Raw genomic sequence first — 26,894 nt, 5'->3', positions numbered from 1 at the left:
AGAAAACAAGTGATTGGTGGGTAGCTGCAAAAATGGCGTGCCCAAACAACCGGACATGGAGTGGCGGCCAGACCCATCGAGATTGGAAGAATGGTAAGAATGCGGCTATTAGCTTTGCATCATTGTTGGAAATCTGCTGCTGTGCACACGTCATAGTGGGTTGGTGTCCCACATTATTAAATTCGCTTTCTTTTTTTGTCATATCTTCATCGTACCAGCAGGCATAAATAAGGTAAATTTAAAAGCCCATAAAATGTAAGTGGATTCACAATAAGATTGACCCGTGATTGACAGATTTCCAAGAGGACGTAGCATGTTCATCAGACCAACAAAAATGATAAGATACCACAGTTTTCTAAATCGATTGCAATGACACCGACCATTTTGCAAAGTTTAACATAAGCAAAACGGTTAAAAACAAAGATCTACAAAGTGCTTGTAACAAAGAACACTCGTCGACATTCAGTTGCTTCGTGAGAACGAAACTGCTCATGCCTTTTTTTCCAGACATCTTTTTTTTCCAGTGAAGAAAGAAATTACTTAATTTGCTGACAGTTTTAGCTGTCACTTGAGCCTTCGTCAGAGATGTCACACTTCCCTGTGACGTGTCTAAAAAGCTGATCGGGTCGGGAAGCTTTCAAAATAGGGCTTGCCGATCCAGTCAAAACTCCCTGCCGCCGTTGAAGGATGGCGTTCTAGGTGTGTGGGAGCATGTAAGCCCCGTCGATGACCCTGTCTCTACATCTTCTTATTTCGCCGGCCTCCTTTATCCATCTTCTGAATTTATTGGGTTCTGATGCGATGATTTTTCGTTTTCCCAGTCCATAATAAGATTATTTCCTCAGCAGTGGTCTGCCATGGCTGATTTCTTGTTCATCTTTTTGTTTTTGTGTTCTGGGGTCCTGCTGTTTCTTTCTCACATTCTGTTTGGTGCTCTTTTTTTTTTTTACAGATCGTGAATGAACGTTCAATTTCCACAATGTATGTTTTATGACAGGTTTTGCATGGAATTTCATAAATGATGTTGCATTTGTTGTCACGTATTATATGGTCTTTTGGTGCACAAGTTGAGTGTGTTTATATGATGCTTCCTCATGTTATTATGTCCATGTTTTTGCTATTAGTCTTTTGTTGTATTTTTGCTTTCCTTTCTTTTTCCTTCTGTTCATTTTGCCAGGCTTGTGGTTTTCCTTTGTTGATGGTGCATTTGGGGTATTGGCAGCAGCATTGGCTGCTTGTCAGTATTGATCGGGTCAGGCAGCCTTATTTTGAAGGTTTCCCCGACCATATCAGCTGTTATTTTGACATGTCACACGAAAGTGTGACAGCTCTAACGATGTCTGGATTGACATCTGAAACTGTCAGCAAGGTAAGAGATTTCTCTCTCCAATGTTAAAGAAAACTTGTTTGTCTGGGGAAAAAAAACAAATCCAAACCTATTTTAAAGAAGACAACACTCCTGGTCAATACGTGCCCTTTTCTCATAATTTAGCCACTCAAACAATGCATCGGCACACAGTGCGGAGGCATTTCGCCAAAAAACGTGAAAACAACGGCAAAGAGAGTTCATGGGACAATCAACGATGCAGTACAATGACTTTCTTGAAACAACATTAGTCAGCCGTAGATTGCCGAACAATATACATTTTCATTGTTAAGCATGTTGTCATGGGTCTAATTATGAATCTGGGTGGGTTGTGTTGAAAAAAAAAAATAACTAAGGTATTCTTAAAATAGATTTAGTACTCAAAAGATGTTTGGACAGGTTTACTTCACACAACAATTAGTCAGTGACCTGTCAACCAGTATGAACTTATTCACCTGAGAAGAAAAACCTTCACAAGAAAAAAATGGTTAAGGAGGGTGGTTGTGGGGCCAGAGTTCATGGATGAAATACTTGTACCAACCTCTCCTTCGGTTAGGTTTGTGACTTTGGTGGCGTTTTGTGTGGGTGCGTGTTTGTAAGACTATTGAAAAGGTGCAGTTGTGCTGGTAGACAGCATTTGTATTGACAGTGCTTAGTATAAAGTCAGCTACAACACACACAGGCGTAAACACACACGTACCAGAGCCCCAAGCACGAGGGTAGATATATATTTTTTTCATTTAAATATATCACTATAAATATGTCACATGATAAAAACAGATGTCATAAATGTTAAGATAAAATACAGTGGAGTCCAGCTAGTTGCGGGGGATTGGGTCTGGGTCGGCCCGCGAATTGCGAAAAACTACTTATAACTGACGGTCATTGAAATGCACTGGGGAAGAAAAAAAAGATGCTGTTGAAAAACCTCAAAAAGGGGGTTGGTTGGTTGCACCCAAAAAAATAAATAAATAAATTAAATAATTAAAAAAAAAAAATAATATCGCTTTGATCACCTCAAGACTGCGTGAGAGTGCCTCAAGCAACCTTGAAAAGAATTCAAAGTGGTACATTCCATCTGGGATACCTTGTGAATGGTAAAGTGCTGTGGGTGTGGGTGTGGGTGCATGTTGTTGAGGAGCACCTAACATTCGCCTTTGCTTCTGTTTACTTTACTGTCAACTCTCATCACACTCTCCTTTGCACTCAGACAATCTGTTCAATATATAAATACAACTAAGCTGTTGCGAAAGAAAGTAAACGAAGATATGAAGCAGTCAATCATGTAATGATTGTTTCACAGAGGTTATGTTCAACAGCAAAATGATAATTACTCACAGACCAGGGGACTAATTGGAGGGGGACAAGACTCCCCAATTTCTGAACGTGTCACTGCCCCCCAGAGTTGAAACTAAAACACTGAGCTAAATAGCCTGTGAATAAGCAATGTAAATAAACACATGGACAAAATTTATGGTAAAAATAATAATTACTATAAAATTTAAATTATGTTAATGAACCATTGAATGACAGATGTTGCTTTTTAACTGTCGTTCAACATATTCATTTAAAAAAAAAACAAATAAATCATAAAAAGACCTGCACGTATTGAGAAATTTGTGATCCACGGGAATGTAACAAACCCTCGCAGGACATGGCCGCACAAGCAAAATTGATGACAAATTGTATGAATGGTAACAAAAAGCTCAGAAGAAATTAAATGGTGAACTTTAAAGTCAAGGTGCAGTGCATCAGCGTGACATCACATCATTTGTCATTGTTTGAGCCAAAGTGCCAGTGTTGAAAATAAATAAAAAATAAATTGCCAAACTGCATGTTGACCAGCCATAAAACATCTGGAAGAATATGCTAGGGACAGTTGAGACAAATCTGGAACTTTTTGGCAAGGCACATCAGATGTTCACAGATGCAAAAATGAAACAAACGAAGAAGTGAACATTGTTACTACTGTGAAATATGAAAGAGGTTCTGTTCGGTTGAGTTGCTGCTTTGCTATAGCACAGGTCTGGTCTTGAATTTGTGCATCAAGGTATTCTACAGAGAAATGCGCTGCCTAGTGTCAGGAAGCTAGGTCTCAGTTGCAGGTCATGGATCTTGCAGCTGGATAATGACCCAGAACACAGCTAAACACACTCAAGAATGACAAAGAGCAAAACATTAGACTATTGTGAAGTGGTTTTATTTGAGCTCTGAAATCCCACTCCTAAACCTATTATCAGCAAAAAGAGATGAAATATGCCTTCTGGGGAAATCACCTCACAACCTGAGACAGCTGGAGCAGTTTGCTGATGAAGAGTCGGCCACAACAACGGCTGAGATGCGCTGATGTCTCATTAAAAGTTACAAAAATGGTTTGATTGCAGTAATTGCCTCAAAAAAGTTGTGCAACAATATAGTCGGTTAAGGGTAGCATCATTTTTCTCCAGGCCTGTTTTATGGGTTTGGTTTTTTAAATGAATTAATTTTGTTGAGACCAAACATGAAGTAATATGAGATTTTTATTCATTGTGATTTTCATTACATTTCACTGTATTACATTATAATTATAATTTTTCTTTTTTTAAATTATAATTATTTTTCTTTCATTAAAACAATTTTGCAAGTTGAGTAAAACTGTTACATCCTAATAATGTAGATGACAGGTAACAAACGTAATTTTGATGCATCAAAACACACCTACATTAGAGTTGAGAAGGTGTGAATCGGTCTGATTATACTGTACAGTGGAAGCTCTATTTACAAACTTAATTGGTGCTTTGAGTCAATTTATAAATTCATAAATCAAGATTAGGTTTCCTATTGAAGTGAATGGATGCGTAATTAATCTGTTCCGGCCTCAAATTTCTTTTGATCAGGTATGGAAATATTTGAGGAAATTTTAGTGAGTATTTGTGTAGGTTCAATAAGAGTTTTGTCAAACTTGATGATATTTCAGTATACTTAAGATTATTTGTGTAACCTAGACAGTTCATCAGTAGATTTACTATGGAGTATTTGGTAATGAAGTTTTATTGTATTTGTATTGTAATTATTGATACTCCTGTGGTGAGGTTTAGGTGAGCTTTAGAGGATTTCTGTATTTCAAATCGGACCTTGGCAGTCTAAGTTCTGGGAACAACTGCATGGAGAGTCTTTGATTCAAATGCAAACCCCCGCCGAGGCCCCTCGGCCCTACCATCCACGATGATAACACTGGTCAACAATTTATTTTTCATTTATTTATTTTTTTTTTAAATCATATATATATATATATATATATATGTTATATATATATATATATATATATATATACGATTATTGTTAATGTCCTGTATTATTATCATTATTAAAAACCTCTCTGCTATTGAAAAAAACAAGAGCAGTATTAAGAGTATTACTCAATGAAAAATAATCTAGAAGAGTTGACTTGAATCTCTGATTTAAAACTTTAGCAAAAATGTGGTAGTTTTCTTAAATTGAAGCTGTTGACCATAAATGTGTAGTTTTGCTGAAAAGACAAAGTAAATGTCTCTGCTTTCCTGGAGAACTAAGAAAATTCGAAAGCAATCACCAGTAATGAAGGGATTGATTCTGACGTGTCAATACCTCTGATACCAGCACTCAATGCTCCAAAATGGATTGTCAAATCAACATATCGATACTTTTAATACTTCAGTCAGCCAAGGTAATGAATAACATTAACAGGGACGTAGTGAAAGGTAACTCGACTACTGATGGATTGTCTATAGCAGTGGTCTCGAACATGCAGCACAGGGATCATTTTTGGATGATATTTTGTGGCTCCATACTTGGCATCAAACTTGAACGTGCCATGTAATTGCCTCGTGGATTTAATAGCGCAGTGTCACCCCAACATGCCTTGAATGCACAGAAAAAGTGTCCATCCGCAATAAATCAAATATGAATACTCCCCATGCTGGGAGAAATTGTCAAGATTTAAGCAGATAGCATAGTTGCTGTTTTAGTATTAAAATTAAGAAAAAGTAAAAAGCTATACAAATGCTTTTACAAACAGACCGATTAACGGTGGGGCCCATTATTGACGATATTTGTCATTTTCATGAATATAGGCATTGGCCTTTTTGAAAAATCTGAAGGCCCACAAAAGATCAATTTAAAACTGGTTAACTTTGGGTAACGACCAATCACGGCTCACCTGTTTTTTGGGTTTGGTCATGTGACGTTCGCAAGCTGAGCCCTTAGGCACTGTGACATCATTTTCAGTCGACAGCAAGTGGCAAAATGGATAAAGAGATGGATAAAAACGGGTGGATTTTGCTGCTTAATTCGTATTCCACAAACGCAATATTTATCACAAAATTGTTTAGACTAGGGGGTCCACAAATTGTAAAGGGCATTTCTTTACTTCCCCTTCAACTAATTGTAACTATTTTATTATCTATTTTATTAACCTACATATTTTGAAACATCCATCAATCAATCCTTTATCTGGGCCACTTTTTCTCACATGCTTTTCTTAATGATAAATAAGCAAATAAATTGATAAATAGTTTAGATTTTTATAGGCTTGCAGTGTGCATCTGGAGGCAATGGTTTAGGGTCTGGGGGTGCCCACAATTTGTTGCTACGCCCCTGAGCCAGGAACGTCTGACATACAGACTATATGAAGCTGAAGAAAGTTTCCAAATCTATTCAAACTAAATGAGGTAAAAATAAGAGCACCGACCGCTTACTCTGAAATTCAACTATCAAATAAAGAAAACAAAGCAGAAGTCTTTAAATCTAACTTCAATTTGGAGGAAATCACTCATTAGCGTCTGGCAACTAAAACAAACATCATCATGATCATTATGCAAAACTTTTCATGGATAAATTCCCATCCTCGTATATCTGCCAGATTCAGAAATCAAAGTCGGGACGTGACAAGAAAGTTAACTACTATAAACAGACGTTTCAACAATACCTCGAATAGTCACATCACTTCACGAATCCCATAAAAAAGCAGACGTTCTAAAATGGAAATCTAAATTTCAAGTAGCAGTTTTTTCACGTCATCAAATTAATTAAAGAGAGGGAAAGGGAGAGAAATAGTGAAGTCGGGTTCAACGTGACACTCACCAGACAGTCCCGGTGCGTTCTTAACTCCTCAAGAAAAGCAGAAAAGCAAGCAAAACTTCCGCCGACCTCCCCTTCCTCTTTATTTGCTCCGTGTAAAAATGGTAAACCCGCCTTGGTTCTGCGGGCAACTTTAGTCCGGTTCTTCAACTGACGAGGACTTTGACTGCCGCTGTTAAGCTCAGTGTCACACAGTGGCCGAGGGCGAGCGTGAATGTTGGCGGAAAATACAGTGCCGTCCTCCTCTCATCTGCAGCCAACCTGGCTTCGCACCCTGTCCGCCGCGGCCCACAGCTCACCTCCCACTTAAAGGGCGAGAGTCTGACTCCAGCTTGAGGTGCGGGGGTCGAGGTTCGTATCAAACATGTGAGAGAGGTCGATATCAACCATCATTTGCTTCTGGTCACGTTTACGCACAACATTGGCCAATCGTTAACGAAATTGTTTCCATTAAATCAATTCAGTTCAGTATTGAAGGAATCCAGCAATTCCATTTAGTTCTATTAACAGTGACAACCTCTTTATAAGTATAACTAGATTTTATGGACTCTGTTTCTAAGTGTATTATACTTATTCTGTATAATATGCATTATATATATATATATATAGTATTGTGATTTAATATATATTCTATATCTTGTTTTTTTTTATGATTTTTTTTTGGTTTTCTTCACTTTTAATTTCTGCTAGTTCCCTTTTTCTTGTGTATAGGAAAAAAGAAAAACTTAGTATTAAAATTTATTTCAATTAGATACACAAACAGTTGGTAGTGCCGCTTTTCTTTCAAATGTCTTTTTTTTTTATGTAGTGCCACTTTTGACACATTCAGAAGCAATATTTGTCGTTTGCCCGTTTCGCGAGTAGGTTCATCACACACACGAAGGCCGATTTGTGGGATGGACTAAAATCAACCTCCGGCCGTTATTAATCAAACTCTTTTTTTTAATAATATTTGTCACCCACCGCCCCAAAAATGGGCGTTCGGCCGGGCCGCCGGGTCAGACCGTTCCGCTCCCGGGACGGACTGCCCAGGTCTGAAATTCAAGTATTATATTATCCTTTTTTTATATGCAAGTCACAAATTCAATGCATTTGCGACTCAATTGAATAGACTCCGAAGATAAGATATTTAATCTTCAAACTGATAAACTTTATTCATTTATTCATCCATCCATCCATTCTCCAAGCCGCTTCTCGTCACGAGGGTCACAGCTGTGCTGGAGCCTCTCCCAGCTGTCTTTGGGCAGTAGGAGAGGTTCACCTTGAATTGATTGCCAGCCAATCGCAGGGCACACACCAATAAATAAACTTTCAAACTCACAATCATACCCAGGGACAAATTTGAGTGTTCAATTAACCTACCATGTGTGTCTTAGGAATGTGGGAGGAAACCGAAGTAGGAGCATGCACACTCTTTTACTACAAAGCCACTCTGTTATAACACATGTATAATGTGGATTGCCAGTGTCTTCGTGAAATAAACATGGAAATACTGAACAAGAAGTTGTTTTGATGGCAGTATATGTTGATCTAAAACTGGTACGTACCTTTCAATATAAATGGTGCTGGTGCCTTCACAGATCTGCAAGTTACCCATGCCACGGGCACCCCCTCCTCCCCCCACCATCGCTGATGCTGGCTTTTGAACCTTGCTTATAACACCAAATAAGATCTTTTCGTATTTAGCCTGGAGGACACAAACATAAAAACACGTGGACACATCAGACCGCATTCTTCCATTTTGCTGCAGTTCATCTCAGATGAGCTCGGGCCCAGAGAAGCCGGCAGCGCTTCTGGGTGTTGTTGATACATGGCTTCCGCTTTGTGTGGTCGAGTTTTAACTTGTATTTGTAGATGTAGTGACAAACTGGCTACAATTTACTTAAGTGCTCTTGAGCCCACTTGACAATATCCTCTACTCAATGATGCCGGGTCTTGTATTGACAACCGTTTGAGCCTTTCGGGGATGTTGTTTTTAAATACAATCATGAGACTCACCTCTTTCCAATTAACCTGTACACTAGCGGAATGTTCGAAACAGAGCATTTGTGAAAGCGCGATATAAATATATCTGTATTGTATTATATTATATTGTATTCACAGTATTTTGTTGCTCCTGCTCCATCTTTTGGGGAATGTATTCCAAGTATGAAATTCAAACTGTGAGACAAAATCAAAATTTTGTGCGTTTGTATGTAACAGTTACCAGACAACTTACATAAAGTCAGTGCTTCTCAATTATTTTCCGTCGCGCCCCCCCTACCAAGAAGAAAACAATTTGTGACCCCCCAACCGCCACCATTTGTTTTTTACATTTTGTGCTAATGTACATTTCCTTTGTATATTGATGTTAGATTATGTCAATAAAATGTGACTTAGCAAAGCTAAATTGGTAAGAAATATAATTTTGAGAACTATTATTGTGAGGATCTCGAAACTCAGCACTCTGTGGTGCAAATATTGATGAGATGATAAATATTTACTATTCGTTTGACATCGACCCTCTTCGTCGTGCTGACGTCATCTGTTTCTGTGTTCCGGTCTTAGAGCGTCTGCTAAATTGCTAACGTAGCCGTCGTCTTATTTTATGTTTCGATACGTAATGATCGCAATCCAACATTTCTGTTCAGAGCCGCTGGCTCTCCGCCCAAACGTGGTTCGAGACAGACTTCTGTTCAAAGTCGAGCGTACGTCGAAGCATTTATTATTCTGTAATTCATTTTGGCGATTAGCACGCCTAGCGCCCCCACGTTCGCCTCCTCGTTTAGACGGCTACTTGATAGTGGGGGTTGTTTATTTGTCATCACGCAGCTCGTTGCTGCTGCTGTGCACGGACTTAGACATGGTAGAAATAAAGGTCATACTGCTGCGACGCAAGATAGCTTGGCGGCTAGCATTTAAGTAAGAAATTACTTCCGCGACAACGAGCGGCAGGGTGACGCTTTTTGTTTTAATCAATACTGCGTGACCAACTGCGTAACCTCGGGGCACAAACCGCAGCATTGACTATCTCAAATTTACATTGCGGTCCCAAAACGATCGTTTAGCCGTACTATAGTACTGTGGAAAAAAAGTATGTACCCCAGGGTCACGCGCACTCCCCCCGCCCCCTCCAGGGGGGCATTACGTACATACCTAGTGTTGAGCAAGTTATTTGAGAATGTAAGCGCGTTAAGCTACAATAAATTTACAAAATTAGCTAAACTATATCAAATCTGCTTCTGTTGGGTTGAAGCTAAAACAACAGCATTTTGAAATTTTGTAAATATGAATAAATAAATACTTAATTGTAACATGTTTGGATAATAATTGTTTCGATTCAATTTTCTATTGTAAATGTGTTTATGTGTTTTAATTTGTATTTTAATTACCTGCTAATCTATCTGACGGCATGTGGAAAACGCTTCGTTACAGCTCCAGCTGCTGTGAAATCCGCTATTTAAATAAAAATTGCATTGTATTGTATTGTATTGCATTGTATTAATACCACTGCAATGTCAAAGTCTTGGACACTGCACTGTGTTAACAACATAACGTGGTGTAGTATACTAAACAAATAATGTATTATAGTTGCAAATGCGTTCATCATTCTTTTCGCTTGAATATTTTTTTTTTAAGTAAAAATAATTATTTCACACAAACCACATAAGTGGCCTGTTTGTTTTTGTAGAGAAAATAACCTTCACAAATATGTACGTGAGTAACATAACTCACAGGTTGAGAATTAGCACAAACACTAAAAAAACTTAAAGCAATGCATCTAATTTGTCCATTGTTTTTGTAACGTAAATATAAAATGAACAAATTCTAATCTAAAAGTTATGTTTTTCAACTTCATGTGCTTTGTCATTTTTCCGACCTCCTGTGAACACCCGTGTATGCAAAGAGTTTATTCTATTGTTCCCAAAAACTTATGTGTTTTTATTTGTAAATGTTTGCTAACTGAGTTGTAATAATTAGCTTAGTTGGTGATTGTTCTGTTAGCTTTGGGATAACTTAATGTGTTTCCTCAACCAAGAGATGGACATGTGGTTGAAATTTTTTTTTGTAGTAGCTTTGTAATAATAAAAAAAAGGGACCATTATTATGCATTCCAGGTATTTTTCAAAAAGCATTTTTTTTGGTATCCTGCCTTTTTACGATATTTTAGTTTTTGTGTTCTTACTACCTAAAACCTCCATATAGATGGGTAAAAATGATTCACATACATTTCGCTTGGAATTTGATGAGAACATTTTATAAATGTCCCCTTACAACACTAATTCCATTCCCAAAAACCAACAGTACCGTATTGTCTTCAAATTTGACCTAAAAATTAATCAAAAAGCATTCATGACTATTTGCGAAAGAGTATTATCCCAATCACTAAATTTATATTTAACTATACCAAACATAAGTCATGCGTGATTTGTGTTTCAGTGTGTCTCATTTATTTACTAGCTACATTTTGATCAATGCATGACTGTTGGTTCCTCAAATCATTCTCTTCCTTCTGGTTTTTCTTATCCAAGATTTCATGGCTGCGAGGGGATCCTACAGAGGCTATTTAAAGAATCCGAAATATCTGACTTTGAGCACCCAGACTATAGTCGAGGTGAAGGTGTTGGCCCTCCACCTCATAATCAATTTCAACATGATCCTACGGACCTTATTATATAAATGCTCTGTTAAATATAAAAGGATTTCTAACATTGAAATACACTCGAGTAGGCGAAATGTAATACCTTACAAAGGACATTTTATTTTACCCGAAATGGCATTAAACATATTAATTCTGATAGGAGTAATTTTTGATTCACTTATGGAAACCTGTGGGGTCCAGTCAATCATGCATCCAAGGTCAGGTTGGGCGCCAGAAGGATTGGCCTATAACTGAACGCCAAACCCAAGAGATCCATTCCAGGTTTAAAACCGCCTGGGGAAGTGGAGCTTCTGTGAAGGCAAGTGCGCTGATCAAAGTAGGTTAACTGAAAAGGTAAAGTATTTGATGTTGAAAACAGGATCACCAATGCCAACTAGCTAGTGGGCTCTACTGTCAATCAGTGAGGTTGTTGCTCATGTGTCTGATCCCAGGGCTGGTCCATCTACTGCTCTTTGTTGTCATTAAGGCATATTTCTTTGCAAAATGCCCCAGCGCTATGTGATATTGCATTGTTCACATGCTAATAAACGCAGTCGATATATTTTATCATTCTTCCAATCTTGATGGGACTCTTCTCCTTCTCTTCATTTCACGTCCGTTCATTCGGGCACAACATTTTCAGCATTCTGAGCACCTGGTTCGTACGTGTACGTTCCAACGTACATCATGCCAAAAACTCTTCCTCCAACTTTTGGAACACCTGGATGAAACTCCAATAATTTTGAAAAATCATTTTCTGAGTCGATTTCTAACTGGCTTTGTCCACTTTTCATGTGGACCCCTACATTGTTTTTGTTGAAATGACGTCATACTTCCGGATCGCTAGCCCGGATCTCACTGCGGAAAAACAATACTTGGCCAAATACATGAACTAGAAATTATTTTTTGTTTGTTGTATTCTGTTTAATTAGATTCCATTTGGCATTAATTGCCATTCATTCATTTTCTATATCAGCTTAAATCCCTTTCAGGGACACGGGTGAGCTACGGCAACTAGCTGATGCCGGGGGCGAAAGGTCACCGCCCTGGATTGGACGCGAGGCAGTGACAAGGCACATTGAAAGCGAGTCCATTCACGCACACACTGAGTTGGAATTGAAACCCACGCTGCCTGCAGTGAAGTCGGCAGAATAACGTACCGCTACACCACCAGTGATCAATTAAAAGTGCTTCATTGTAATTACAATGGCTTACAACATATGAAAAAAATAAAATAAAATAAAAAAATGCAATACTCAAACAAGCCGCAAAACCTGGGGGAACTGAAACTCTATAAAAAGTTATCTTGTCCTATAGCCGAATACATGATATTATCCTAGGATAATATCTGTCCGTTTTTAAAACCCGTTTGAAGACACATTTTAATTCTTTAGCTTTCGACTCAACATGAGACTGTCGCTGTTCTGCTGTTCTTCCGGCATTTATTGTAAATGTGTTTTAATTTGTGTTCTTATTACCTGCTAATTTATATTACACCATATGGAAAGCGCTTTGTTACAGCTTCATCTGATGTGAAATGCGCTATAACCACAAAATTGTATTGTATTGTCGAAGTTGGTGTTTCTGGCAGGATGTTGACATCTCAACAAACATATTTGGCCCTCAGCACCTTCAAAGTTGCCCAAAACTGCAACCTTTTCATTCAAAGAAAATCTTCCATACATCTGATTTCCCAAAAGCACCTGGGCAAACCTGTTATGATCTGATAAAATCAAGAACTTTGTGTATGAGGCTTTGAAATTGCTTTTCTTGAATTGCAGCTTTAGTGGAGGTGGAGGGACTGATGGAAAATGTTGGCCCTGAAACCTTTTAGACGTGCAAAAAAGCTGCAGTTGATGAGGAATATCACCTTTGAGCATGACATTGATATTGTTTACTTGCACAGATCAAGCGAGTTCTTGGCAAAGTCCACTTTTTCCATTTTTTTCAATATGGAGACACAGTATTCATAACACTCACTGAAATTTGATCTTTGCAGAAAGCATTGTTGCGAACTTAGCAACATTGTTCCAATTTGAGTGGGAGAAAAATAACATGCAGTTTTAGGGCAGTATTTTTGAAGACAGGAGTGAAAAATGGGCACATCTTAATTTTTAGTCTATTTTACTGTGTTTAGAACAGCGTTGAACATTGCTGGATGTTTATGAGAACGGAGCTGGCACGCTGCTAGCACACCTGATATTTTTGGTGACAGAAAGTAGACTGCACTCGGCGTGGAAACAGGCACATCTTAATTTTTGTGCTTGGGCAAGTCTAATTGCAATTTGGTGACCAAATTTACGGTAGACTATTTTTTAGACGACCTGAAACCAGGTCTAACTTGTGGCGCAAGTAGTGTAATATGAATGGGGTGGATTTAAACAAGGCGCAGGCTGACAAATTTTGAGTTTTGCGGATGTGTGTGGCTGATGTCATCATATTTCACTCAAACATATGACTTCAGTGTGGGAAAATCCCTGTAGAATTCCATTCATTAATTTCATTATCATCTTTTAAATAATTTAATAGCACCACACACGGATGTAAAACTTGGGGTGCAACGCGGTACATCATCCTTAAGGGGAGACGTTGCAGTTTACCTGTATGAATGCAATTTATAAAACACACTTTGCTCATCTAATCTCAACTCTGATACATGCAACTTTAGAGGCCACTGAGGTTATGAACTCAGGCGTGGGAGAAGTTCACTGAGGGCATCTGGCCGGCTTCCATGAAATTTGTGCTCCACTGTCGTTGCTAAAGCTTTTTTGAAAGGTTAATTGTTTTCATTCCTTGAGCAAGGCATGCCAGCATGTTTGCTAAACAACATCTGCAGACATAAAATACCAGGCGCAAACCCACACCCTTGTCGTCAATACAGCCACAAGTTCAAGTTGGTGCTTGTGTTTCGAAACTTGTTAGCAAACGCTCATACGTCGTAAGGCTGCAGCTTTGCTTACCGTTTGGCTTTGACATGATAGTGCTTTTGTGAAGTGCATCCAATGACTGTCAGTTTCTTGATGATGGAGCCGAGCTGCCATGTGTGGAGAAACTTTGTGAAGGGACAGTTTTCATTTAAATGTCCCTTATTTCAGAACAGATCACTCAAAGAAGCAATGCAAAAAGGATAACGGTGTTGTTTAATTTCATTCCTCGACGGGAGGGCAGGCACCTCAGTGACCAAACAATTTCTATACAATTTTTTTTCTCCACGTCCCCTTTAAAGGCAAAATCTTTCAGTGGAAAATACATTTCAAAAACAAACTCTTGGTTGTGCGACCTGTTTATACAGTCACCCTTTTTTAAAAGAACGACTGGCCATGAGGGGAGGAATCTAAGAAAAACACGCTTTCAGAACAGAGTGAGAAGTAGTGAAAACCACACAGCATAGAAGAAAGACAGAAAGAATGGGTGAGGTCATGGGAGAGCGTACGGTGACGATAAGATAAAAAGGGATGCAGCTCAATGGGGACGGAGAGAGGGAGAAAAGAGGAGAGATTGAAAAAGAGAACGAGGTAGAGAGAGGTTGATTGTGCTTGGGGATCGTTGATGTGCCATTTCTAATCCCTCCTGTTTCTTGCTTTGTGCTGGGGCCCAGCAGGAAGTGGGAGCTGGGCAGACAACAATTAACAAAAGAGCTGTGAAGAATACAATTGGCCATCAATGGCCAACCATGAGCCTTTGTGCCAGTCGCCATGGAGACGGCACAACACCACCATACGGCGATTACAAAACCCTGTTCAGCACCTTGTTTTTTCTTTCCCCTTTCTTTTATCTTCTCTTTTCAATGTACAGTATTTGTCTTTTTCCCTCTCGCGGCTATGCACTTAGTTCAAACATGGTCCTAAAGATGGAGACGTCATGCTTTTTGAGGTAGATCTGCAAGCTGCATTATGAGCAACATCGCTTGCCCTACATTAGTGTCTGATCTTAAGTCCAAAGTGTTGTGGAAAGCGTTACCAGAAGAGAGGAAGCTGTTATCAATGCAAATTGTCAAGCCGCTACTTCAGATTTTGTGGATGTCTTGGGTAGCACAATGACATGCGGATCGTTCACTATAAATGCAGTCACCAATGTTCTGTGATCATGTGAAGAAACCCATGACTTAACAGACCATTATGTAAAATATGTGCAAATACTTTATGTTATGTTATGTTATGTTATTGGTCAAAAGTTATTCTGTTATAGTTTTATGGCTTTTATTATGTTACATAACTGGCAAACTGAGTATGATATGGACTGTTATGTTATTGGCCTCTGCGTCATGCAAAATATTCCAGTATTATTGTGGCTTGTACGATTATTACACACCAACCAACAACGAATGTCACTTGCGCCTACTTAAAAATATACTTTATTGCGTTGCTGCATTTTACTGGTAATGTGGTTCTACTGGCTTCATCGGGCCCAAAAATGCAAAACGATGCTCAATTTAAAAAAATAAATAAATAAATGAAAAACGATAAGTAAAATATAGTGAGTCTGACAATGAAATTGACCTTACAATATGTTATGCTGTGGAACACATGATGACACCAGCCGGCTTGTTGAAGAAAATAATGTGCAGAGCTCCCAAATATACCTTTCGTGGGCTGTCGTTGTTGATTTTGCTTTTTGACTTTAGTTTTTTTGTTTTCTTTGTTTCTTTGTCCGTCTCGTTAGTTCATTGTGTCCACCTGTTCGAGTTTACCCAATCCCTTGTGTTTGTCATGATCCGTCGGTTCTCGTTGCAGCAAGTGGGCGTTCCCTCCGCGCGCGCCCCGTCGCACGTCACCGGGCAGGCGCGCCAAGCCACGCAGCTGACGCTCATCACACCGTTGATTAACGGACTACTTAAGCCGCCGCCGAGGATCGCTCGGCGTCGGATTATTATCCCGCAATGCTCAGGCTCATGCTTCATGCTCAAGTTTGTCCCATGTTTTCTCGTGTATTGATCTTTTCGTTCATAGTGTTTGTTTGTTCAGCTACCCTTCGGCTTGCTTTTGGTTCTCGCTTTCGTTGTTTGGATTCTTCTTTCCCTTTTGTGGTAAGACCATTATCGTTTTGTAGTTTTTCCTTGCATTGCAAGCGCTTTAAGTTAACTATCGTTTTTTGTTCCTGGTGCGACTTCGTCCTCCAGCGTTTTCGGTTCCCGTCGCTCGCGACGTTAGTAATTATAGATACCTGCCTAAATTTATGTATTCCCCTAGTTCATATCATAGTGTGGATATGGATTGATTGTTCACTGCCGGTCCCAATAAACATCTGGTCTAAACTTCTTCTTGTGGTCAGCGTCTTAAGAGTTCACCCTCCGCTTCCGGCTTCGGCCGGGCAGCGATCGTATCAGAATAATCCGACCATGAACTCTGCTGACCGCGAAAGGATCTTTACGGCTGTGGCCAGTCAAGGACATTTGGTAGGGCACCAGGGATCCGAGCTCGCCTCCCTGCGCGAGGCGGTTGGACATTTGGTCCAGCGCCTCGACAACTATGATATCCGCTTAAGCCCCTTGTTCGCTCCCAGTGCACGCAGTACCCGGGGCTCGCTGCCAGAGAACCCAGCTTTGCTCTCGGGTCATTTGATCAATTTATTTATATACTTTAGCATCTAACGTAATTATTTGTTGGCCTGTTTACTGCCGGTTCTTCTCTTTTCTGCCCCCTCCTTCCCTTGCTTGGGAATTAGGTGATGGGGACATGATTTGAAGATTACGGCACTGACGAACCGGGAAGGGACCTGCTCTGCCGAAGTCGTCTTCATGCAGCGCCTTTTCTGATTTCCTTATATTTCAGCACTTCATTGAACTACTTGTTGGCCTGTTTGCTATTTCTGTTCTTTCTTTTCTGTTCCCAATTCCCCGAATTAGGTGATGGCGATTCACTTGGAAGTGGCTGTACTGAATTTACACCAACTGACTGGTACAAGATCGAAGGCTCATCTTCGGATATGCTGCCATGGATATTACGGCACTGGATGAGGACCCACTCCACTGAAGTCATCTTCCTGCAGCACTTCATTCAATTGACTCTTATATTATCTCATCTATTATTGCATAGCATCATTGTATGTGTCAAATGTTGCCCAGTTGGCATCCATTGCAGCCCGGTCATCCTGGAAGGGGGATTCCCCCATCTGTGGTCCCTTCTCAAGGTTTCTCACTTTTCCCCTAATGAGGTTTTTTGAGTTTTTCCTTGCCCTCCTGGGGGTTACGATCGGGGATGTCGATTGTGGCTCTGTAAAGCCCTTTGAGACTGTCTGTGATTAAGGGCTATACAAATAAAATTGACTTGACTTGACTTGCCTCACCCCGCCCGGTACGACGGGGAGCCCGGCCTATGCGGCCCCTTCGTACACCATTGCAGACTGATTGTTGATCAGCAGCCCCTCACTTACTCCCACGATAGCTCTAAAGTGGCCTTCATGATGAGCTTCCTGACTGGTCCGGCCAGCGCGTGGGCTATGGCCGTGAGCATTGCCCGCCCAGAAATTCGGTCCTCGTTCCCCGGCTTTCTTTCCGAGTTCGAGCGAGTTTTTCACCACCCGATCCGGGGAAAAGAGGCGGGAGCCGAGCTACTGGACTGTACCCAGGGTTCCCGATCGGTCGCGGATTACTCCATCGCCTTCCGCATCAAGGCCGCAGAGAGCGGCTTCGATGACTGCGCCCTGAGAACAGTTTTCCGCAGAGGGCTGAGCTCCGCCCTGAAAGACGAGCTGGCAGTGAGAGAGGACGCCCAGTCGCTGGAGGAGCTCATCACCTTGGCGATCCGGCGGGACAACCGCCTTCGGGAGCGTCGCAGAGAGCGGGACATCGAGCAGCGGCGGGACGAGCCAGTCGCCTTCCGGGTCCCGGGATCTCTCCTCGTCGACGAGCCGATGCAGCTGGGTGCGGGTCGGCTGGATTCCCTCGAGCGAGAGCGACGACGCCAGTCGGGAGCCTGCTTCTACTGCGGTCTCCAGGGTCATCGCGTGGCCTCCTGCCCGAAGAGAACCGCCCGCCGTCGGTCGCCGCCTGGGCGCGCCGACCGCTGTGAGTCCCCGCTCGACTCGCCTCCGATCATCTCCTCCGGACAGAAGCAGCCGGACCTCGCGTTGCCTGAACATTGGGATGGTAAACCCAGGAACGCGTTGAGACTGGAGGTAGTGGGGGAGATAGCGGGCCAGGCCGCCTCCGTCCCGATTCGCGCACTGATTGACTCGGGGGCGGACGATTGCTTCATCGACGCGGGGTTAGTGGCCCGGCTCGGCTGCGCGGTAACCGAACTGGACCAAGCCGAGCTGCTATACGACCTCGATGGACGGTTGTTAGCCGACATACAACGGCAGACCGAGCCCCTGACCCTAAAAATTTCGGGAAACCATATCGAGCAGCGGGCCTTCTTTGTCATGCCGTCCAGGGCGGCTCCGGTCGTTCTCGGGATTCCCTGGTTGCGAGCGCACAATCTAGTCATAGATTGGGAGCGGCTATCGATCCAAAATTGGGGGACCGTTCCGCCGAGGAGGGGTTCAGGGTTAGGGTCACCCCCGTGAAGGAAATCAATCTAGAAAACGTGCCACCGGCCTACCACGACCTCCGGGCGGTCTTTTGTAAAAAGCGCGCCAAGTCGCTGCCCCCTCACCGTCCTTACGACTGTGCGATCGACTTGCTTCCGGACGCGGCGCTTCCTTCGGTTCGGTTGTACAAGGTCTCCCAGCCCGAACAGTCCGCAATGAAGGACTACATCACGGAGAGCTTGGCCGCGGGGTTGATTAGACCGTCCACGTCCCCGGTAGGCACAGGGTTGTTTTTCGTGGAGAAAAAAGACAAAACGCTCTGGCCGTGTGTAGATTACAAGGAACTGAACGCGATTACGGTCAAGAATCGTTACCCGTTGCCGCTGCTAGACTCCGCGTTCGCCCCCTTACAAGCGGCTACCGTGTTTTCAAAATTAGACTTACGCAGCGCTTATCACCTGGTCCGCATAAGGGAGGGGGACGAGTGGAAAACCGCCTTCAAGACGCCGTTAGGCCACTTCGAATATCTGGTCATGCCCTTTGGATTATCTAATGCAATGCGCGGTCTTCCAGGCCCTGATAAATGACGTGTTGAGGGATATGCTCAATGTTTACTGCTTTGTCTACCTGGACGACATCCTCATCTTTTCCCGCTCCGTCCAAGAACACGAGCAGCACGTTCGGGCCGTACTACAGCGCCTCCTGGAGAACAAACTCTACGTGAAAGCCGAGAAGTGCGACTTTCACAAAACTTCCGTGCAGTTTCTAGGCTTCCTGGTAGAGAACGGTCAGCTCCGGGCCGATCCGGCAAAAGCGCGCGCAGTGATAGACTGGCCCACACCCACGACGCGGAAGCAGCTGCAGTGCTTCTTGGGCTTTGCTAACTTTTACCGGCGCTTTATCAAAGACTACAGCCGCCAGGCGTTGCCTCTTACTCGCCTCACGTCCACTAAGACTCGTTTTGCGTGGGATAGCCAAGCGGAGGCCGCGTTCGCGAAATTAAAGAAAGCCTTCACTAACCCGCCTGTTCTGCACCACCCTAACCCCGATCTGTCCTTTATTGTAGAGGTGGACGCATCCGATTCAGGAGTGGGGGCCGTGTTGTCTCAGCGTTCCCCGGTCGACCAGAAACTCCACACCTGCGCCTTCTTCTCTCGTTGGCTCTCCCCGGCGGAGGCAAACTACGACGTGGGCAACCGAGAACTTCTCGCAGTGGTCTTGGCGCTCCAGGAGTGGCGCCACTGGCTAGAAGGCACCACAGAGCCCTTCACGGTATACACAGACCATAAGAACCTCTCCTACATCCGGACCCTGAAAAGACTAAATCCTCGCCAAGCGCGCTGGGCGCTCCTGCTGAGCCGCTTCAATTACACCCTGACCTACCGCCCCGGCTCAAGAAACACGAAACCCGATGCCCTCTCCCGCATCCACGACCCTTGGGAGGAGGAGGAGGAGGGCCCTGCCAACGTGGTTCCGAGTCATCGTCTGGTGGGGGGTCTCCAGTGGAGGATCGAACAACGGATCCGGGAGCCGCAAACGGAGACCGACGCTCCGGCCGGGTGCCCCGCGGGCCGCCTGTACGTCCCTTCCCAACACCGCGCGGAGGTGATCCAATGGGGCCATGCGTCCAAACTCGCCTGCCACCCAGGAATTCGCCGCACCCTGGGACTGATCGGGCAACGCTTCTGGTGGCCATCCCTCAAGGTCGACGTCACGGACTACATTCGGGCTTGCCCCGCTTGCGCCACCAGCAAGTCTTCGCACCAGCCGCCGGCTGACCTCCTACGGCCATTACAGATTCCGGCGCGCCCACAGACCAACATTGCCCTGGACTTCGTCACCGGCCTTCCCGCGTCCAGGGGGAAGACGGTCATCCTGACTATAGTGGACCGGTTATCCAAATCCGCCCACTTCGTAGCCCTGCCCAAGCTACCTTCCGCCCTGGAGACGGCCACAACCTGCTGGTGCAGCACGTCATCAGGCTGCACGGCATCCCGGACGACCTGGTGTCCGACCGGGGACTACAGTTCATCTCGCGCGTATGGAAACGCTTCTGCCAGTCGCTGGGGGCAACGCCGAGCCTGTCCTCGGGCTACCACCCACTCCAACGGCCAGTCAGAAAGGACGAACCAGGACCTCGAAGCAGCCCTCCGGTGCGTTTGCCTCGACCAGCAGTCGTCCTGGGCCGACCACCTACCGTGGATTGAATACGCCCATAACACCCTGGTCTCGTCAGCTACCGGGCGGTCACCATTCATGACCGCTTACGGTTACCAGCCGCAGCTGTTCCCGACCCAAGTGGGGGCTGCGGAGGTTCCGTCGGTCCAGCACCACCTCAGGAGGGCCCACCGGGTATGGGCGGCGCTCTCTCGCACCACGCATCGAAACCAGCAGATCGCGGACCGTCGTCGGCGACCGGCACCCGCCTACAAAGCCGGGGATCAAGTCTGGTTGTCTACCCGGGACCTCATCTCGGAAACTGGGTCCGAGATTCGTGGGCCCGTTCGAGATTGAGGCCATCATCAACCCGGTCTCCGTTCGCCTGAAGCTGCCCCCCGCCATGAAAATACACCCGGTGTTCCACGTCTCTCTGGTCAAGCCGGCACCTACCTGCCACATGGTCCCTCCATCCACCCCACCACCTCCTCCCGAGATCATCAACGGTGGCCCAGCGTACAAGGTATGGGAGATATTGGACTCCAGGCGCAGGGGAAGGGGTTTCCAGTACCTGGTCGACTGGGAAGGCTACGGTCCGGAAGAGCGTCAGTGGGTTCCCCGCTCCTGGATCCTGAGTCCATCTCTCATTCGCGACTTCCACGAGACTCACCCGTCGAGACCAGGTGGGCCGCCGAGAGGCGTCCGTTAGAGGGGGGGTACTGTCATGATCCGTCGGTTCTCGTTGCAGCAAGTGGGCGTTCCCTCCGCGCGCGCCCTGTCGCGCGCCAAGCCACGCAGCTGACGCTCATCACACCGTTGATTAACGGACTACTTAAGCCGCCGCCGAGGATCGCTCGGCGTCGGATTATTATCCCGCAATGCTCACGCTCATGCTTCATGCTCAAGTTTGTCCCATGTTTTCTCGTGTATTGATCTTTTCGTTCATAGTGTTTGTTTGTTCAGCTACCCTTCGGCTCGCTTTTGGTTCTCGCTTTCGTTGTTTGGATTCTTCTTTCCCTTTTGTGGTAAGACCATTATCGTTTTGTAATTTTTCCTTGCATTGCAAGCGCTTTAAGTTAACTATCGTTTTTTGTTCCTGGTGCGACTTCGTCCTCCAGCGTTTTCTGTTCCCGTCGCTCGCGACGTTATTAATTATAGATACCTGCCTAAATTTATGTATTCCCCTAGTTCATATCATAGTGTGGATATGGATTTATTGTTCACTGCCGGTCCCAATAAACATCTGGTCTAAACTTCTTCTTGTGGTCAGCGTCTTAAGAGTTCACCCTCCGCTTCCTGCTTCGGCCGGGCAGCGATCGTATCAGTGTTACCCAATCAGGTCTCTCAGACCCTTTGTGTCTTGTCCAGGTGTTCCTCGTTATCTCATCAATTTGTTTGTATTTAGTTTCCTTCATTTGTCATTTGTCCATGACAAGTTGCTTTCGTTTGGCTGCAGTCCAATTCAAGTCCCGTTTTCCTAGTGTTTGTTTTGAAACTTCAATTCTTGTTTTGTGCTATAATATTTTTGTGAATCCCAGACCCTTGTTTGCCTTTTTGTTTTCTTTAAATCGAATACAATTTGTTTTGAACGACTCATTGCTTCCCCGCATGGAAAAACCCTGGCAATACCAATTTTAAAAGTTTGGGGACGGTGTTTAAACAGCGTCGGTGTTGCATTGACTCCACTCAGTAATAATATAGCCAGTGCCGTCTAAGTCTAAGATGTAACACTGTTACATTGTTAAAATGGGGTGTCATCATCATTAAATTCTATTAGAAATTGAAACTGAGCCCTAAAAGCGAAAGAGACACGTTTTGCACAATTTCTAATATGTTGTATTAAGCTATAAAATATCCATAGATGGGCACTTTTCCGTATTTTACGACTTGAGCGTGTTTTAGTTCCGCATAGATGCCGTTTTACACGAAAAACAGGGAGACGTAATTGAACCTGCTGGGAACTGCATCGGTCGAAAGCCATTCAGAAAACTGGTAACAACTAAAATCTCGTAACACACACATACACACGTCCACTGATAGCCACTGTCTTCCAAGAGAGATAATATACAGTTCATGTAGCAAATTAACTGCTGATGCAAAATTAATAAAGGCTACAGTCTGACGGTCAATGAAAATTCAGCGGTTTACATTGCTGAAGTGTATCAAACTGTTTTTATAAAATTTTAGTATTTCTGTATTGAAGGTTTTCACCGATTTGGGAAAAAATTAATTAGCCCTCCATCTTGTTTTCAAAATTTTCACGTACAATGAAATTGCAGAAGGCACCTGTATATGGGCCTGTATTTTATTGTATAATCTACATCCGTCGCTGTCTGTCTTTGACCTTTTACAGCACTTCCGTCCTTGCATTTAACCCTCCGTCCACCGCTCATTGTGCTTCAAGTGCAAATATTTGAATGCCATGCATGCTGTACTTAAAATGATGGACGAAAACCCACTTGCCTTGCCTTGTCTGTCCTTTTTAAAAAAACTTCTGGTCCTCCCTCCACTACCCCAAAAATAGGCGTCCGTCAAACAATATCTTTGTCATGACAATCATTTTTTCCAGGTAATCATATTTTAAGGAGTGGCTGGAGAGTCTGCGATCGAGAAGGCTCTTCAGTGATGACACAACCATGGATGAGACTTGACGATGAGTACATGCCCTCAGCTGTACCGTCTAACTCCGGGGACTTTGGGAATGAGGACGCCAAGATGCCACCAAATGGATAGTACGTAACAAAATCACAAGTACTAAATTGCACAAATCCAAGAGACGTTATTTTTATTTGTAGGCGTAACATTTGTTATGGGTCATTGGATGCTATGAAAAGGAAATAAAAATGGTCAAATTGTATTTAGTGAATTCGGTTTTCATAGTCGCCTTTGTAATCAATCAGTGGAAAATTACATACATTTTTTACAGACATGTCTTGCCACATTAGCACGCACGCCTCGCAGTTCCGAGGTTCAGGGTTCGATTCCGGCTCCAGCCTTTCTGTGTGGAGTTTGCATGTTCTCCCTGTGCCTGTGTGGTTTTTCTCTGGGTGCTCCGGTTTTCCTCCCACATTCCAAAGACATGCATGGTAGCAGCAAGTGCCTCAGTGCCAAGAGGGGCATCTTTCAGTCTGGTAGCTTCCTGTCAGAGAAAACATTGACGCAACAAAGATAAGGGCATAAGGGCAAACATAAAGGCGCCATGAAGCTACAGCACATAAATCAATAAAGTGTAGAAATTGGGAAAAATAAAGCGGCGACTTGCTGCCTTTGAATTCGTTAGACTGAAGTTTGTTTCATGTTTTCTCGTTTAATCATGTCTTATCTTGCTCGTTACCTTTTTGCTTCCACCTGGTCTCGTCGGCCTGGTCCCTTGTGTCAACCTATCAGCTCCCTACAGCCACTTCTGTTCATGTCTTCTTATTCCCATTTTTGACAGCTGGAATAAGCTCCAGCACCCCCGTTACCCTCATGAGCAATGAGCTATTGCTACTTTGTGTTATACTTTGTGTAAAGCACTTTATTACAGCTGCAGCTGTTATGAAAGGTGTTATACAAATAAAGTTGTATTGTGTTGTATTTTATTATATTCATACTTAGCCTAGAATAGCAACCTCTCTCTCGACTTACACAACATGAGTACAATATTTTATTTTTTTTTTATTTTATTCAATTTGCCCTTCGACTATAAATTACTTTTATTTTTTTCTGTTTAGCGACCAAATGTTAACACGTACTGAAAACATATTATAGCTATCCCAACAAAAGCATTTACATGTTAAAATAATTGGAATCGGAAATTATGTGGCATAAACAGAATTGGCCCTGTGCCGCTTCTACGTTGTGCTGCAACAGCTGGAAGAAGATGATCACTTTGAGCGGTCCTACAGCATTCAATAACTGTCGCAGTCATCCCATGAACACGATAGAAATCTCACTCCAAAACTGTGGCATATGAGATGACAGATAATCAGAGATTCCAAATTATTATTCAAATGAGGTTTTTCTCAGATTTATAAATAGTCTACACAAAGGGCAGTCAGCCTAATTTTCACATCAACTGTTAAAGAATAGTTGGAATTTTTTAAACAAACCTTCCAATGATTACAGTATTGATATCGATCTTTTGCTACTTCCTTCTCGCTTCGTAGTCCTGATTAAGGATGTTCCAAAGGTTCACAGTAGGGTTGATGGTCAGAGGAGTATGCCGTGACACACACATTTCTCTCCTTTTATTTCCATAGCAGCCCATGATGCAGAGGAATTTCTTGCGGCATAAGTGCATTGTCATGCATAAAGAAGACTCTGTACGGCAAAGTTCTGCTCTTAATTGTGTACCAACCCGAAAGGGCCCATCAATCTCTCTCTCCGTCATTCTGACTCATGACTCCGCTACCTCCCTACTGATGTTGCAGCCTAGTTAGAACATGGTGTCCATCCACCAACCATCCACTATCCCATCCATCTTGACCATCCTGGGTAGCACATCACTCATCTGTGAACAAACATATGCCACTCTGCATAATTGGCTCGGGTAGCAATAAACGGGGAGAACGTCATGATGTGGCCCACATCTTTTCCTGACCTCAACCCTGGTCAGACCCTTTGGAGCATCCTCAAGCAAAGATCTGTGAGGGTGGGAGGCAGTTCACATTCAAGCAGCAGCTCTGGTGGGCTTTTTTGACATCCTTAAAGGAAATTCAAGCAGAAGCTGTCCAAAAATTTACTAATTTAATGGATGCAAGACTTGACCTGTTAAGTAGTTTTTGATTGAAATAGCTTTTCATTTCAGTTAATACAACCCCCTAATACTGCAAATTCAACAAATTATTATTTTAACTTCCTTAAACCTATAACATCTCTTCAAACAAGTCAGTCCATAAGAATCTGGAACAGTCAATTTGGACAAAATATTTTTATTTGGGGGAATAAATACTGGAATATCATTACGAGTTTTGTTTAAAAATCTTCTAATTATTCTGTAACAGTTGATGACTTAAAAAATGTGCTGATTGCCCATTGTGTAGACTATTCATAAAAGTTTGAGAAAAACATACACGGCGTGTAAGTGGTTTTAATTTTTGGAGAAAAAAATCACATCGATAATATATCTGGAGTTGTTTTTTTTTTTTTTACGTATCTAAAAGTCTGACAATTGTCATGATCCGCGTCGGGCATGACAGGGGTTTTTGTCATTGTTTTCGTCTGCATGTGCTTTTGTTATTGTTTTTGTCACTTTCCTACCATGTGCACTTTTGTTTATGTTTGTCAGCTGAGTAGGGCGTTTCCCCCCAGCACTCTGTCTCACCAGCCACGCACCTGTTCCCCGTTATCATCAACACACCTGATTCCCATCTGCTCCCCTATTGACTGGACTATTTAAACACCTCACTCCGACAACCCATTGTCGGAACATTACCCCTGCTGCTTCATTTGGACTGTCACGACCGCTCCCTGATCTCGTTCACGCTCATGTTCTCGCTTCGCTCCCGCTCTTGCTCCCGCTCTTGTCCCTAGTTTTTGTCACTGTCTTCGTTCCTCGGTTTTTGTTCTGTTTAGTCAAGTTTAGTTCGTCATAGTCATTTTGCACCCTGCCACGTTTGTTTGTCCACACCATGTTATTTGTCATCATTGATTAATTTAATAAATTCCCTTTAGTTTACCCTTTTCCCTGCTTCCTCGCTCTTTGGGTCCACCCACCTCCTCGCCCACCGGCGAGCAAACCTGACAGAATGTTCCGACCTACCACGGACCCAGCGGGAAGCTCTCGGCGACGTCATCGTCGTCGCTGCTCGGATTACCCCCCTCAGCCTGCCGACCAATCCCGCGTCCTTCACGTAGGTTCTATTTTTCGTTCCCCACCGGTTTTCTCACCTGCGTTTCATGATAATGTTAAGGATTACCCACCTGTCATACCTCCCCATTTTATTATAGATTCAGATTACCAAGAAGATTTTAAGCGCAATGCCATTACACCACCTCACATTTTAGTAGACTCAGATCACGAGGATGACTTTGAATACATTTATGACCAGTTGTATGCCCAGCATGACACAGATTCCGTTAGTATCCGTCACTTTCCTCCCCCCGAACAATTTCCGTCACCTTTTTCTTTTGACCGTTTTGAGACCACCTCCCACGTTACCTCGCGTCGTTCACCTCGTCCCAAATCACGTAGATCACGGC

General features: G+C 43.3%; 1 protein-coding gene across 2 annotated transcripts in view; it reads right to left on the bottom strand.

Annotated features, from left to right (window-relative positions):
• The window catches only part of sox13 (SRY-box transcription factor 13), a 50,208-nt gene extending 43,470 nt beyond the window's left edge, over window positions 1-6,738 (bottom strand). For both annotated transcript variants that reach the window (XM_088309891.1, XM_088309892.1), the window contains exon 1: window positions 6,467-6,738. The gene's annotated coding sequence lies outside the window, so the exon portion shown is untranslated. The remainder of the gene's footprint in view (window positions 1-6,466) is intronic.
• Window positions 6,739-26,894: the final 20,156 nt, after the last annotated feature.

This window comes from Idiotropiscis lumnitzeri, chromosome 11 (genome assembly GCF_059441095.1).
Source record: "Idiotropiscis lumnitzeri isolate Australia: NSW breed Sydney's pygmy pipehorse chromosome 11, RoL_Ilum_1.0, whole genome shotgun sequence".
In the NCBI taxonomy this organism is placed as follows: domain Eukaryota; kingdom Metazoa; phylum Chordata; class Actinopteri; order Syngnathiformes; family Syngnathidae; genus Idiotropiscis; species Idiotropiscis lumnitzeri.
This window is presented reverse-complemented; position numbering and strand designations above follow the sequence as displayed.